At 39.9% G+C, this 14,538-nt stretch overlaps 1 protein-coding gene and 1 pseudogene across 21 annotated transcripts in view; one reads left to right on the forward strand and one right to left on the reverse strand.

The window, feature by feature from the left end:
* Window positions 1–14,538, reverse strand: part of EPB41 (erythrocyte membrane protein band 4.1) — a 240,694-nt gene that overhangs the window by 101,509 nt on the left and 124,647 nt on the right. The window lies entirely within an intron of this gene.
* Window positions 1,708–2,732, forward strand: LOC139439589 (bifunctional methylenetetrahydrofolate dehydrogenase/cyclohydrolase, mitochondrial pseudogene; annotated as a pseudogene).

Consider the following 14,538-nt stretch of genomic DNA (forward strand, 5'->3'; position numbering starts at 1 on the left):
TTGGAAAGGCGGGCAGTAAAGGCACCGGCTTGCCTTTTATTTATTGTTTTTCTTTTTGTGCATTTCTCCAGTCTTGCCAGAAGAGGGTGCTCTTGGGCAAATCTCTGGTTCAGACTCTAGGTGCTAGGGGGGAATGCATTCAGTAAAACTCCTCAGGCAGGTGGGTGGTACAGAAGCAATGTCCTTAGGGCTGGCCAAGTCTCACAAACTATACTGATGCTGTTCTCCACCCTTGGCCAACAACACCCTTCCTCCCTCTGTCTCTTCAGCAACCAGCCAGGGTCAGTAGGGAGGGTGTTTGAGAAGGCAAATTATCTTTAGCTTCCTGTGGGCTCTCAGGGCAGATAATGTCATGGCCTCACTAGGCCTGAAAGTGTGAAACCCCTCCAACAGCAGCAGACCAAGTTTGCTGGCCAAATCTGAATTTGCTGTAGGCTACGTCTCTTCCTCTCCTCTTTCCTCCGGGAAAAGAACCCTTGCAATCCCCTCAGTCTGAAACCACTGCAGTCCACATACTGCTATTTGCCCTGTGGGTAAGGGGAAGGCACCTGCTGCTGCTTTTGTAGCTCTACTTACAGGATGTTTCAGCCAGCTGAGACTCCTTTCCTTTGCCCCTCTCTCTTTTGGATAGTATCTCATCTTCCTCTGAGCCCCAGAGCAGCCCTCCAGGAAGTCTCCACCTGTCCTCTAGCTATTTTTTCTGGGAGAGAAGTGATCCCTCTGCCTCTCTAATCATCCATAATCCCCCTCAAGGAAATTCTTAAGTGAACTTGATTTAATTTTTTTTTAACTGCACATATATGTTGGTGAAGAATATAATCACTACTAGCAGAGTTTGGTGCCACTGCCTTGATTCATGCTCTACCCATTCCAACCCAGTGAAAAGGGGAAATAACATCTTAGTATTGTTATGGAAGTAATTGTGACATAATTTTGACAAGAAAGAATCTTGTGGGTCCCTAGGGGTCCACGGACACACTTTGAGAAATGCTGGCTCAACTTAAAGGGTGGACATAAAGATTAAATGTGATATTGTAAATAAAGTGCTTAGCATAGCACCCAGCACTTAATAACAGATGCATGATAATTAGCTGAGTATAATTAGTATGATGATTAAGATAAATATATAACAATGTTATAGAGGATGATCATGCATTGGATGAGAGTTAGACTATATGAAATACCTCCAAACTTGAGATTCTATTATGAACAAATGATCTTTACATCAATCATCAGATATAGGTTTAATGTACCAATTATAATCTGACACCACTTGTTCCGTTAAAAACTATTTTCTGCACTTCAGCTTTATGGCAGCAGTAATTTTCTTTTACTATTTTACTGATTACCCAAAGATTATACTACTACTACTAAGAACTATTTTAAAAATTATTAGAAAATGAACAGTCTTCTACAACCCTGCCATTATAATTAATCAAATTATTTTAATTCATTGTTTCTATGTACTATTTCCTTTTTATATCTGTAAGTATATATAAAATACATATTTTATTTTAAATACATATATGTTTAAATATACACATATATATTTATATATGTATATATACACACACATATAAATACATATATACACATAAATACATAAATATAAATTTTAAAAATCATTATCGGAATATAGGTTAAAGTATTTTAAAAATATGCAAGGGCCTGGCATGGGCACCAGTACTGGCATGACTGTCTTTTCTCATGTCCACACTGAATGCATGGCTACTCCAGTCTGTGCAGAGCTGCCGCCCCTGCCATCTCTCTGTTCACCTCTCAGCAGTTCAAAATGAAGCTGTTGTCATTTCTGGAAGGAAACCTGTCCAGCAGATCAAGCAGGAAGTGCATGATGAGGTGAAAGAATGGGTGAGGCCACAAGCAGCCGCACCTGGGGGTGGTTCTGGTAGGTGAGAACTCCACCAGGAGCTCCTGTGTTCTCAAAAAGACCTAGGCAGCTTGAATGTGGGAATCAACAGTGAAAAGATTTTGAAACTAGCTTTGATTTCAGAGGAAGAATTTTTTAATTTGATCAAAAAATCAAACAATAATGACAATGTAATGGCCTCCTTGTTCAGCTGCCTCTTACAGAGCACACTGCTGAGAGAAAGATATGCCATGCCATTTCTCCAGACAAGAATGTTGACTTTTGTGTAATGAATGCAGGGTGAATATGTTTGTACCAGTATTCCATGCTCCCTGCTATCCTATGGGGTATGTGGGCAATAATTAAGCAAACTGGAATTCCAACCTAGGGAAGAATGTGGTTGTGGATGGAAGGTCAAAGAATGTTGGAATGCCCACTGCAATGTTACTACACACAGATAGAGCAGAGCCCACACTTGTCCTGGAGGTAATGCCACCGTTAAAATATGTCATTGTCACATTCCCAAAGAACAATTGAAAAAACATACTATTCTTGTAGATACTGTGGAATCCATTGCAGACATTCTAAATCTGATCACAGTGATATGATCAAGGAAAAAGCAGTAGTCACTGATGTGGCAACAGAGTTGAATATCCCATAACCAATCTCTAAACCCAAATTGGTCAGAGATGCAGATTTTGAAGGAGTCAGGAAGAAAGCAGGCTACATCACTCCAGTCCCTAGGGGCATGGGTCCCATGACAGTAGTGATGCTAATGAAGAATACCATTGTTGCATGCAAAAAAAAACTGCTGAGGCTTGAAGAACGAGAAGTGCTGAAGTCTAAAGAGCTTGGATATAGTTAACAGATAAAACCAATTAACTGTTTTATCTTCTTTTATTAATAGCCTTCCAAGCTGGTTCAAGAAGCAAAACAGGCCAACAGAAATGCAGTATTTTTTTTTTTTTTAGTATTTCTTTATTCTTCTGAAATGTTTTAAAATTGTGCTTTGTATTTATTCAAAGTTTAAATGGGTGGATGTTTACACAGATAGCTGTGAGAGCTACCCCCAGAAGCACTCCAGCATCCTGCTGGGCCATGGAACCCAAGAGAAGTCATTCTCTTAGTGATTAACAGGGGCACTCTCGTTGTGAATGGATGCTTCACTAAGGAAGGCCACTTCAGTTGTTAAAATTTGCCTTTTCTAGGATTGCATTTCCCAAGTGCTATTCCAATAAGAGTTGATACTCACTTCAGGTTCCAAACCTCTTGAGTTCAACTGGTCAAAAGAAAATGTTTTTAAAATGTTGCTAAAAAATTAAGGAACAGTAAACAGAAAGAAATGATAGCAACTGACGAAGAAAAAAATTTACCAAGATTTATCCATGTATTCACTGATAGCCAGATTTATCTAAATAAAACAATTGGGTGGGAAAGAAGAAAAACTATATGCTAATAGTATTGGTAAGCTGCCATTTTGTGACTTAGTCATTGGAAAAATGTTTAGGGTTCTATTTGTTATTAGCTCTCATTTTATGTTATCATTCAGGGAGATCTCCCCATTTTAGTTTTCCGAGATTGAAAAAGCTTATGTTATAAATTATTCATATGTGTTGTCATATTTGACTTTTGCTATATTTTAAATTTCACTGTTAAATTCTTTACTACTAAAGATTATCTATATGGTTTCTTTGGTATATCTTGAAACCTATTTTTGAAAAACAAATCTGATATAGAGTTGGAATTGATAATCATGAGGGCAGCTTTTATAAGTATGTAACTTATTTTTCCACCAAAGAATTGTGAGTAGCTGCTTCCTTTTCTCTTTGAAACTGTTGGTTTTCCTAAAAGGTTTTTAAGAGTTTGAGATAATATTGAATTTAATCAGAATTTCTGATTAAAACTTTTAAAAAACAAAAATAATTTGGTATGAAAAAACAAAGTATTCAAGGACCATACAGCATCCTTAAGCTACAATCATCAACAAGTTAAAAATGTTGTATTCAATGCCCCCGACATCAGGGCATTGGAATGTATAAGCCCAAACTTGAAAAGCAAATTTTGACAGTTCTATCTAGAAATACCATGAACCCATAAGAGTTAGGTGACTTTTATAAGACTATTACTCTGTAGGTTGTAGACATTAAAGCAGCCCTTATTTTGGTTCTCATGACTGGGGTATCGGAACCTACAGGGGTAATAAGGCACCCAGAATTGGGATACCTTGAATTAAAGCTGTCTCTTTTGAAGCATCCCAACCCATGCAAACTTATTGAAATCATCCCAAGGAAAACAAGACGGCTCAAGAGGTAACAAGTATTCTGTCTTACCATCATGGCAAGCCTACCAATACCACTTTCTGGATTTCTCTTTGAGTAGTGGGACCATTTGGAGCATGGTTACCTAACACATGCTAACATAACCCAGGGAACTAATTCGTGTCCAAATCATACATTCATATTAATAGGCTGACAGATTTAAAATTTAGCCAGCAATCATAACATATCATTCAAACAATAGGATATTTGGTAGTATGAAACAAATTATTCTTGCACTTTAATATTAGCTAACATCATTGAAGTTTTATGATGTGCATGACATTGTATTAAGTGTTTCACACACATTACCTTTTCTAATCCTAGCTATCATCCTGTTTCCTCTGAGGTAATGTTCTCCATCATATACATAAGGAACTTGAGGCTCAGAGGTTAAGAGAACTGACCAAAGTCACAAAGCCAGAATGAAATGGAGCCAGAATGAAATGGAGCCAGAATTTCAACCTAGCTCAGTCTGATTAAAAGCCCTTGTTCTTGATCACTATTTTATGATACCTCCAAACATTATCAATTGCTTCTGTGGAAAAAAAAATCAGTATAGGCCAAGAATTTAAAAAACTGAATAATTTGGCTGAATTAATGACTATTGAGTTGCTGGCCACCTAAACATTACTGCCCTTCCCCCAACTTTCTGAACATTTTAACATCTAAACAGAAGGTCAATAAGGAAATAGAAGACTTGAACAACACTCTTAACCAATAAGACCTAGAGGACATAAATAATATACTCCACCCAACAACAGCAGAATACACATTCTTTTCAAGTACCACTGAACTGTTTTTCCACAATGGCTAAATCATTCTATATTCCCACTAACATTGTATGAGGGTTCCTATTTCTCTTTATCCTCACTAACACTTCTTATTTCCAGTTTCTTTAATAGCCACTCACCTGGGTATAAAATTGCTTTAATTTGCATTTCTTTAATAACTAATGATGTTGAGCTTCTTTTTATATACTTACTGGCCATTTGATTATCTTCCCTGGAGAAATGTCCATTCAAATTCTTGGTACATTTCAGAATTGGATTGCTTGTCTTTTGTTGCTAAGTTTTAAAAGCTCTGTAGGGAAGCGGACTTGGCCCAGTGGTAGGGCGTCCGTCTACCACATGGGAGGTCCACAGTTCAAACTCCGGACCTCCTTGACCCGTGTGGAGCCGGCCCATGTGCAGTGCTGATGTGCGCAAGGAGTGCCCTGCCACGCAGGGGTGTCCCCCGCGTAGAGAAGCCCCACGCACAAGGAGTGCGCCCCATAAGGAGAGCCGCCCAGCACGAAAGTAAGTCCAGCCTGCCTAAGAATGGCGCCTCCGACACGGAAAGCTGACACAACAAGACGACGCAACAAAAAGAAACACAGATTCCTGTGCTGCTGACAACAACAGAAGCGGACAAAGAAGACGACGCAGCAAACAGACACAGAGAACAGACAACTGGGGTGCGGGGGTGGGGAAGAAGGTGAGTGAAATAAATAAAAATAAATAAATCTTTAAAAAAATAAAATAAAATAAAAGTTCTTTATAAATTCTGGTTATTAAACCCTTATTAGACATACAGTTTTAAAATATTTTCTCCCATTTTGTAGGTTGTCTTCACTTTCTTGATAATGTTCTTTGATGCACAAAAGAGTTAATTAAAAAAAGATTTATTTATTTATTTAATTCTCCCCCTCCCCCGGTTGTCTGTTCTCTGTGTCTATTTGCTGCGTCTTGTTTCTTTGTCCGCTTCTGTAGTCGTCAGCGGCACGGGAAGTGTGGGTGGCGCCATTCCTGGGCAGGCTGCACTTTCTTTCATGCTGGGCGGCTCTCCTTACGGGGTGCACTCCTTGTGCATGGGGCTCCCCTACGCGGGGGACACCCCTGCGTGGCAGGACACTCCTTGCACGCATCAACACTGCGCATGGGCCAGCTCCACACGGGTCAAGGAGGCCCGGGGTTTGAACCGCGGACCTCCATGTGGTAGACGGATGCCCATACCACTGGGCCAAGTCCGTTTCCCAAGATTTAATTTTGATGAAGCCCATTTTATCTATTTTTTTCTTTTCTTGTTTGTGCTTCTGGTGTAAAATCTAAAAATCCATTGCCTGAAAATATTTCCCTCTGGTTTCTTGAAAAATCTTTAGAGTATTAGCTTTTATATTTAGGGCATTAATCCATTTGGAATTAATTTTGTATATGGTGAGAGGTAGGGGTCAAAATTCATTCTTTTGCATGTGGATTTGCAGTTGATCCCAAAACCATTTGTTGAAGAAACTATTATTTACTCATTTACTGGACTTGGCATCCTTGTCAAAAACCAGTTGGCCACAGATATGAAGTTTTACCTCTGGACTCTGAATTTTATTCCATTGACTTATATGTCTATCCTTACGGCAATACCACACTGTTTTAATTACTATAGCTTTGTCATAAGTTTTGAAGCCTTGAAGTGTGAGTCCTCCAACTTTGTTCTTCTTCAAAATTGTTTTGGCTATTCAGGGTCCTTTGCAATTCCATATAAATTGGAAGATAAGATTTCCCACTTTTGGGGGGAAAAAAAAAGTCTGCTGGAATTTTGATAGGGATTGCACTGAATTTGAAATTGCTTTAGCCAATATTGGCATCTTGACAATATTAAGTCTTCCAATCCATGAACATGGGATGTCTTTCCATTTATTTAGTTCTTCTTTAACTTTTTATTCTTTTATTAATTTATTTAAAAATTTATTTATTTATCTCTCCCTACCCCCTTGCTGTTTATACTTGCTGTGCCTGTTCATCTTCTTTGTTTCTTTTGGAGACACTGGGAACCGAATCTGGGACCTCCGATGTGGGAGGGAGGTGCCTAATCACTTAAGCCACCTCCATTCCCTGATTTGTTGTATCTCTCATTATGTTTTCCTCTTGTGTCTCTTGTTGCATCATCTTGTTGTGTCAGCTTGCCATGCCCACCCATCATTCCAACTCACCATCCTGCTCGTCCTCTTTAGGAGGCACCAGGAACCTCTGCTCCCTGCTTTGTTGTGTGTGTCTCTCATTATGTTTTTCTTCTTTTGTCTCTTGTTGCATCATCTTGTTCTGTCAGCTTGCCACTCCTGCCCATTGCACCAGTTCGCTGTCTTCTTTAGGAGGCATCAGGAACTGAACCATGGACCTCCCATGTGGTAGGCAGGAGCCCAATCGCTTGAGTTACATCTGTTTTCCATTTTTTATTCTTCTAGATGTATTATAAATGGAATGGTTTTAATTTTTTTCAGATTATTGATTACTGTTATATAGAAACCAAACTGACTTTGTGTTTATCTTGTATCCTGCAAACTTGCTGAGTTCATTTATTAGTTCTATTGGCTTTCTTGTGGGTTTTTAGGGGTAATTTTACTTCTCCCTTTCTCACTTGGATGCTTTTTATTTCTTTCTCTTGCTTGACTGCTTTTGCTAGGAATTACAGTACAGGTTTAAAAAAAAAACACAAAAAAACAATAACAATGGTGACACTGACATCTTTGTCTTGTTCCTGATCTTATGGAGAAAGCTATCAGTTTTTCACCATGGAGTATGATAGATGCTAGGGGTTTTTCATAAATGCCTTTTACCATGTTGAAAAAGTTTCCTTCTATTACTAGTTTTCTGAGTCTTTTTCATCACAAAAGGGTGTAGTATTTTGTCAAATGTCTTTCCTGCATTAATTGAGATGGTCATTTTTTTTTCATCCTATTAATGTGATATATTACACTGACTGATTTCATTATGTTGAATCATTCTTGCTTTCCTGGAATAAATACCACTTGATCATGGTATATAATCTTTTTAATATAGTATTGGATTCATTTTGCCAGTATTTTATTGAGGATTTCTGCATTTATATTCATAATGAATATTGGTCTATAATTTTCTACTCTTGTCCTGTGCTTATCTGGCTTTGAGGGTAGGGTAATGCCGGGCTAATAGAATGTCTTAGTTTGCCAGAGGCTGCCAATGCAAAAAATACCAGAAATGTGTTGGCTTTTGTTGTGGTTTAGTTTGCTTATCTTGTTCTAGTTTCTTTAGATGTGAAGTTAGGTTATTGATTTGAAATCTTTCTGCTTTCTTATTTTTGGCACCAATAAGTCTTTATTTATTCACTTTATTATCCCCAGGAAAAAAGGGGAAGGGGAAAGGGTCAGCATATGTTACAAAATGATAGCAGAAGGGAATGGAAGTACTAAGCACAAAATCAACCATCAAAGAAACATACCCAATGATGGGGTCACCAAAGCCCAATGGGGCTCAGTCTCCTGCAATTCAGGAATGAGGGGAAAGAATTAGGGGAAGAATAGACAGGTACACACTTTCCAACCTTCCTTTCATGCCAATAAATTCAAGATTCCACACAAACCTTTGGTTTCTAGCAGTAACCATGGAGTTATATTCTTCCATCTCTTATTAAACAATCTTGTGGCCACTTTGACACAAGTTTCTTGTACTGCATAAAAGTTCCTGAGTGATTTGGATATACATTCATGATCCCTTTCTTGATCTCTCACCCCTGCTTTCTACATGGAAACCAACCCCTTCCCCCATTGTTTCTCTCTGTCCTAGGAGTGATGATTAAGTAGATTTGGTCAATCAAAATACAACAGTATTAATCTTTTGGCTTGAATCACATCAAGGAATGGTCTTTATTCAGAAGGTTAGTATGGCAGTTTGAGATTACTTATGAATCCCAAAAAGAGAGACTGTTCTTGTAAACTAATCTGTTCCTCTGGGTGTGATACCCTTTGAATGCATTAGATTCAGCTGACATTATTTGATTAAATTATCTGTTAAGACTAGGTTTTTGAGTTCCCTCTCAATTAGAGGCAGAGTGGGCATCACCATCCCAGAATCCTCAGGATTGGGGAATGGATGATGGACTTATTATTTTGATTTATTGTTATTCTAGCAATGGAAGAACTTTATCACTGATGTGGAGGCAGTGACTACCAGAGGTTCTGAGGGGAAAAAGAGGGAAAATCAGGTGTAATATGGGGACATTTTTGGGAGACTGGAATGGTCCTAAATGACGCTGCAATGAAAGATACAGGCTATTATATATCTAGTCATAACTTACAAACTTGTGTGGGAGAGAGTTTAAACTATAGTGTAAACTATAATCCACACATATTGGCAATGCTCCAATATGTGTTCATCAATTGTAACAAATGTACCACACTAATGAAGGGTGGTGTTAATGTGGGAAAGTGTGGGAGGGGTAGGGAGTGGGGCATATGGGACTCCCCTACACTTTTTATGTTACATTAATGTAACCTAAGTATCTTTAAAATAAAAAAATTTTAAAAGTATATATTTTTAAAATTAGGGTTTTGATTCTACCATGTCAGTAGGGCATGACTCAGGGTTGAGTCCCTGTTCCTTAGTGGGCTGACATAAATGGACACTCACACAAGAAGACGCAAGGAAAGAGCAAGAGCTCCACAGATGACAGAGGAGAGAACTCTGTCATGTGACAGAAAGGAGACGGTTCAAACAGCTAAAGCCCAGAGAAAGATGAGCCATTCTCCTGATAGTTTGCAGCTAAAGAAAACAGAGCAGCTGAGTAGCTGAGAAGGCCTGGAAAGAAATGAGGCCTACACCAGCCACTGACATAGAAGCCCTGAGAGACCAGGCAAAGATCGTCAGCAACCATCTTGCTGCAACACATGGCAAGTGACTCTGGTGAGAAAGCAGCCTTGAGTTGGACTCTTTAGGGCTTCTACCCCAAATAAATACCCTTTATAAATGCCAATAGATGTTGGTACTTTGCATCAGCATCCTTTTGGCTGATTAATACAGTTGGGAATGTGGAATGGAGTGTTCCTAGATTTTTCAGGTTTTTTGTACAAATCATTGAAGAATTGTGGAGATATCCCCAAAATTAATGTAGGGGAGATTGAGGAGGGGGAACTGGAGAGGGGTGATGGGGTAAGTTTTCAGGACAGAAGATCTAGTCTAAAATAGGAAATAGGGGAAAGGAAACATAAAAGAAAGGATGGCTTGTGATCACTGACTGCTTCAAGAGGGGACCCTAAGTATATGTTTCAGATCCTTTTTCATGGTGCAGAATCTTTGGTCAAAGATGCTTTGGCTCTGTTTTTTTCAACACAAAATAGAAGTTTGTAAACAATAATAACCCCAAAAGAACATGGAGAAAGATGAACACATTATATTTACACCAACTAGGCCACAGCAATCACCAAACCAGCGATTTTTGAAGTTCTACAAAGCCCAGACAAACACAATAACTACTGGGGGCAGCATTTGGGGGAGACAAGAACCCAGGATCAGGCACGCATCACCCAATGCATTCTATTGTATTTGCCCTGTTTTAACACAGTGAGGTAGGTTGGCAGTGATTTCATAGCATGTAAACAAAACTCCCTTTCTCCTTTAGCTACTATGACACTAATCACTACTGCAGCAGAGTAGGACATTGGCTCTGGATACCACAAAGTAGCCTCCACTTATGGCCTCTCTGGAAGCCAAGCAGGAAAAGTCTACGTTTTTTTAAAGGTTAAGTATTTCAGTCTTTGCTTCATACATCCACCCTTGGACACACACATACACCATTTTTTGTATGGCAAGCCTAGCCTAATCCAGTAAAGGACGGATCTGGGGTGCCCAGCAAAAAAAAAAAAAAAAAAAAAATCCCATGTTCTAGGATAAAAAGGCTAGGGACAGGAACGCTTTTTACATATGTAGATGACTCTCACGTAACCTTGGCTTCCTCTCTTGACCTGTGACATGGCCCTACCTCTCCTAACCTCTCTGTACCATGTTCGCTTTTAGATGAATTTCCAATCTTTCAATAGGAGATCAAGTTATGGGGTGACCCTATTAAAAACCTAGTCTCCCATGAAACACTTTCCAGGCGGAGAGATTTCAAGAGGACAGTATGGGAGAAAAGTCAGCTGTAATTGGCAAAAATGAGGTAGTTCAAATAGTTGTTCTTTGTGGTAATAAAGCAACAATCAATAACAAAGAAGTATTCCTGCAGTGCAGATCTGGAGCTGCTGCCAAGTTATCCCCGAGATTGCTCTTGCACCTGAGAACACAGTGCAGGAATGTTGCCTTAGATTAAAACAGACAAAAATACAAAACCAGAATATTTATTTCAAGGAAAATAAGTTTAAAAATGCACAAGAGACATCATTTGCACACAGCTAGTGCAATTAGCATCCTGGAGAAATTGGGACCCAAGGTGCAGTTATCCAAGGGAGCAAATAAATAAAACTGTTGGTCCAGAATGGGGTAAGAGTGAGCTTAGGAGCTGTAGGCCTGCAGTTGGCCAACCACTCCTTTTGCCTGTTATCACAACCCACTGCTTGGGAGAGTTCCCAGCACCCTGTCTCCAGAGTATGTTATGAGGAGACAGACCTGGTAAAACCCTGCCCTAGCCCTGAGATTCCCTTCTACAGAATGTTAGTGGCTCCTGGGTTGGGTCCATCAATCTGCTCTCATACTTAATCTTTCATGCTGGCATGAGAAATATTTTTTTTTTTTTTAAGATTTATTTTTATTTATTTAATTTCCCTCCCCTCCCCCGGTTGTCTTTTTTCTGTGTCTTTTTGCTGCGTCTTGTTTCTCTGTCCGCTTCTGTTGGCGTCAGCGGCACTGGAAGTGTGGGCGGCACCATTCCTTGGCAGGCTGCTCCCTCCTTGGCGCTGGGCGGCTCTCCCTATGGGTGCACTCCTTGCGCGTGGGGCTCCCCTACGCGGGGGACACCCCTGTGTAGCACAGCCCTCCTTGCGCGCATCAGCACTGCGCATGGGCCAGCTCCACACCGGTCAAGGAGGCCGGGGGCTTGAACCGCGGACCTCCCATGTGGTAGACGGACGCCCTAACCACTGGGCCAAAGTCCATTTCCCGAGAAATATTTTTATAAATCTTTCTTTCAAGGGAAAATGTCTTCCCTTTCCAGGCCGCTGTCAAAAAGCTGGAGATTCTAAAGGATATTTTGTACAGGCTTTCCAAGTATTTCCCTCACTTGCATTTGGATAGAGCATGGTTATGGTTCCTTTGCCTCACCCCTTTCCCCAACCAAGATGGAAGAGGGAGTGATGCTATGGACCCCGGACTGAGATACAGGACATGCAAGCTGTCCCCTACCCTCCCTATCCCACTTTCTCCACTCTGCTGATTCTTGCCTGCTCCTCAGAACTTCTTGATTGCAAAAGGATTTTTGCATCCACTGTGTCTCAATTCTGGGCCTCTGGGATTAGGGCAGGCTGTGGATCTCTTCTTCCTCCCGAGGGCTAGAGGACTTTCCCTGGAAACTAGAGGCCTGCTGAGCTTTCAGTGGACATGAGGCCTCCATATGGCTGATACTCTGGCAGAAGTGGCACTTTTTAGGCTGGGGTGGCAGCTTGCATTCCTTGGCATAATGATCTAGACCTCTACAGTTGTAGCACCTCTTTTTTTTTTCCCTTAGGAGGTACTAGGGATTGAACCCAGGACCTCATACATGGGAAGCAGGCACTCAACCACTGAGCTACATCCACTTCCCAGTGATAGTTGGTTTTTGTATTTAGGAGGTATTGGGGATCAAACCCAGGACCTAGTACATTGGAAGCAGGTGCTCAACCACTTGAGCTACACTTGCTCCCATCTGGCTCTCTCTCTCTCTTTTTTAAGATTTATTTTTATTTATTTCTTTCCCCTTCCGACTCCCCCCACCCCCCCACCCCCATTATCTGCTCTCTGTGTCCTTTCACTGTGTGTTCTTCTGTGTCCACTTGAATTCTTGTCAGGCAGCACTGGGAATCTTTGTCTCTTTGTTTCATCTTGCTGCATCAGCTCTCTGTGTATGTGGCGCCACTCCTGGGCAGGCTGTGTTTTTTTCATACGGGGCACACTCTTTGCGTGTGGGGCACCCCTACATGGGGGGCACCCCTGCATGGCATGGCACTCCTTGCTCGCAGCAGGACTATGCATGGGCCGGCTCACCACACAGGCCAGGAGGCCCTGGGTACCAAACCCTGGACCTCCTATATGGTAGGTGGACACTCTATCAGTTGAGCCCTATCCACTTCCCGCTGGCTCTCTTTTGGTTACTGTTTGCACGGAATATTTTTTTCCACCCTTTTACTTTCAACCCATTTGTACCCTAAAGTGAGTCTCTTGTAGATGGCATATAGATGGAGTAAATTTTTTCATCCAATCTGCCAATCTCTGCCTTTTAATATGGGAATTTAATCCATTGACATTAAGGTAATAACAAGAAGGATTTACTTCTGCCATTTAGCTATTTGTTTTCTGTATGTCTTGTATGTATTTCTTTCTTCAATTACTACATCACTGCCTTTTCTTGGTATTTAGTTGCTTTTTTGGTATTATACCAATTGATTCCCTTCTTTCCTTTTTTCTACACTTTTTAGTTATTTTCTTAGTGGTTAACTTATAATTACAATTAACATCTTAACCTAATTACAAACTAGTCTGTCAAGTACTAACATAGTTTCAGTAGTATACAATCTCTCTACTTCTATATATCTTTGTCTCTCTTCCTTTATATTGTTATTTCTTAGATTACATCTTTATATGTATTATATGTTCATTAACAGAGATCTAAAATGTTATTTTATACATTTGCCTGTAAAGTCATATAGGGCGGAAAGCAGTTACAAACCAAAAGTATAATAATACAGGAGTTTATATTTACCTATGTAGTTAAAGTTACCAATGCTCTTCATTTCTTCCTTTGGGTTTGAATTACTGTCCAGTGTCCTTTTATTTCAGCCTGAAGAGCTCCCTTTAGCATTTCTTCTAAGGTGGGTCTTCTGGTCATGAACTCTTTAAATTTTCGTTTATCAGTAAATGTCTTAATTTCTCCTTCATTTTTAAAGGATAATCTTGCCAAATATAGAATTCTTGGTTGACAGGTTTTTAAGGACTTTAAATGTCATCCCACTGTCTTCTGGTCTCCATTGTTTCTTATGAGAAATCCACTGTTAGTCTTATCGGGGATAAATCATTTCTCTCTTGTTGCGTTCAAAATTCTCTCTGTGGTGGGGGGTGGGGTATATAGGAACCTCATATTTTTTAATGTAACATTTTTTGTGATCCATGTATCAAAAAAAGGCAATTAAAAAAATTTTTTCTCTTTGTCTTTGGATTTTCACAGTTTAGCTATAATATGTCTTAGGGTCACTCTCTTAAGAGTCTACCCTACTTGGAGTTTGTTGAGCTTCCTGGATGTGTATACTCATATCTTTCATTAGATTTGAGAAGTTTTCAAGCATTCTTTTTTATTTTTTTTTAGGATTTATTTTTATTTATTTCTCCCCACCCCCATTTGTGCTCACTCTCTGTTCATTGCGTGCTTGTTCATTGTGTGCTCAGGAAC

Source organism: Dasypus novemcinctus, chromosome 9 (genome assembly GCF_030445035.2).
Source record: "Dasypus novemcinctus isolate mDasNov1 chromosome 9, mDasNov1.1.hap2, whole genome shotgun sequence".
In the NCBI taxonomy this organism is placed as follows: domain Eukaryota; kingdom Metazoa; phylum Chordata; class Mammalia; order Cingulata; family Dasypodidae; genus Dasypus; species Dasypus novemcinctus.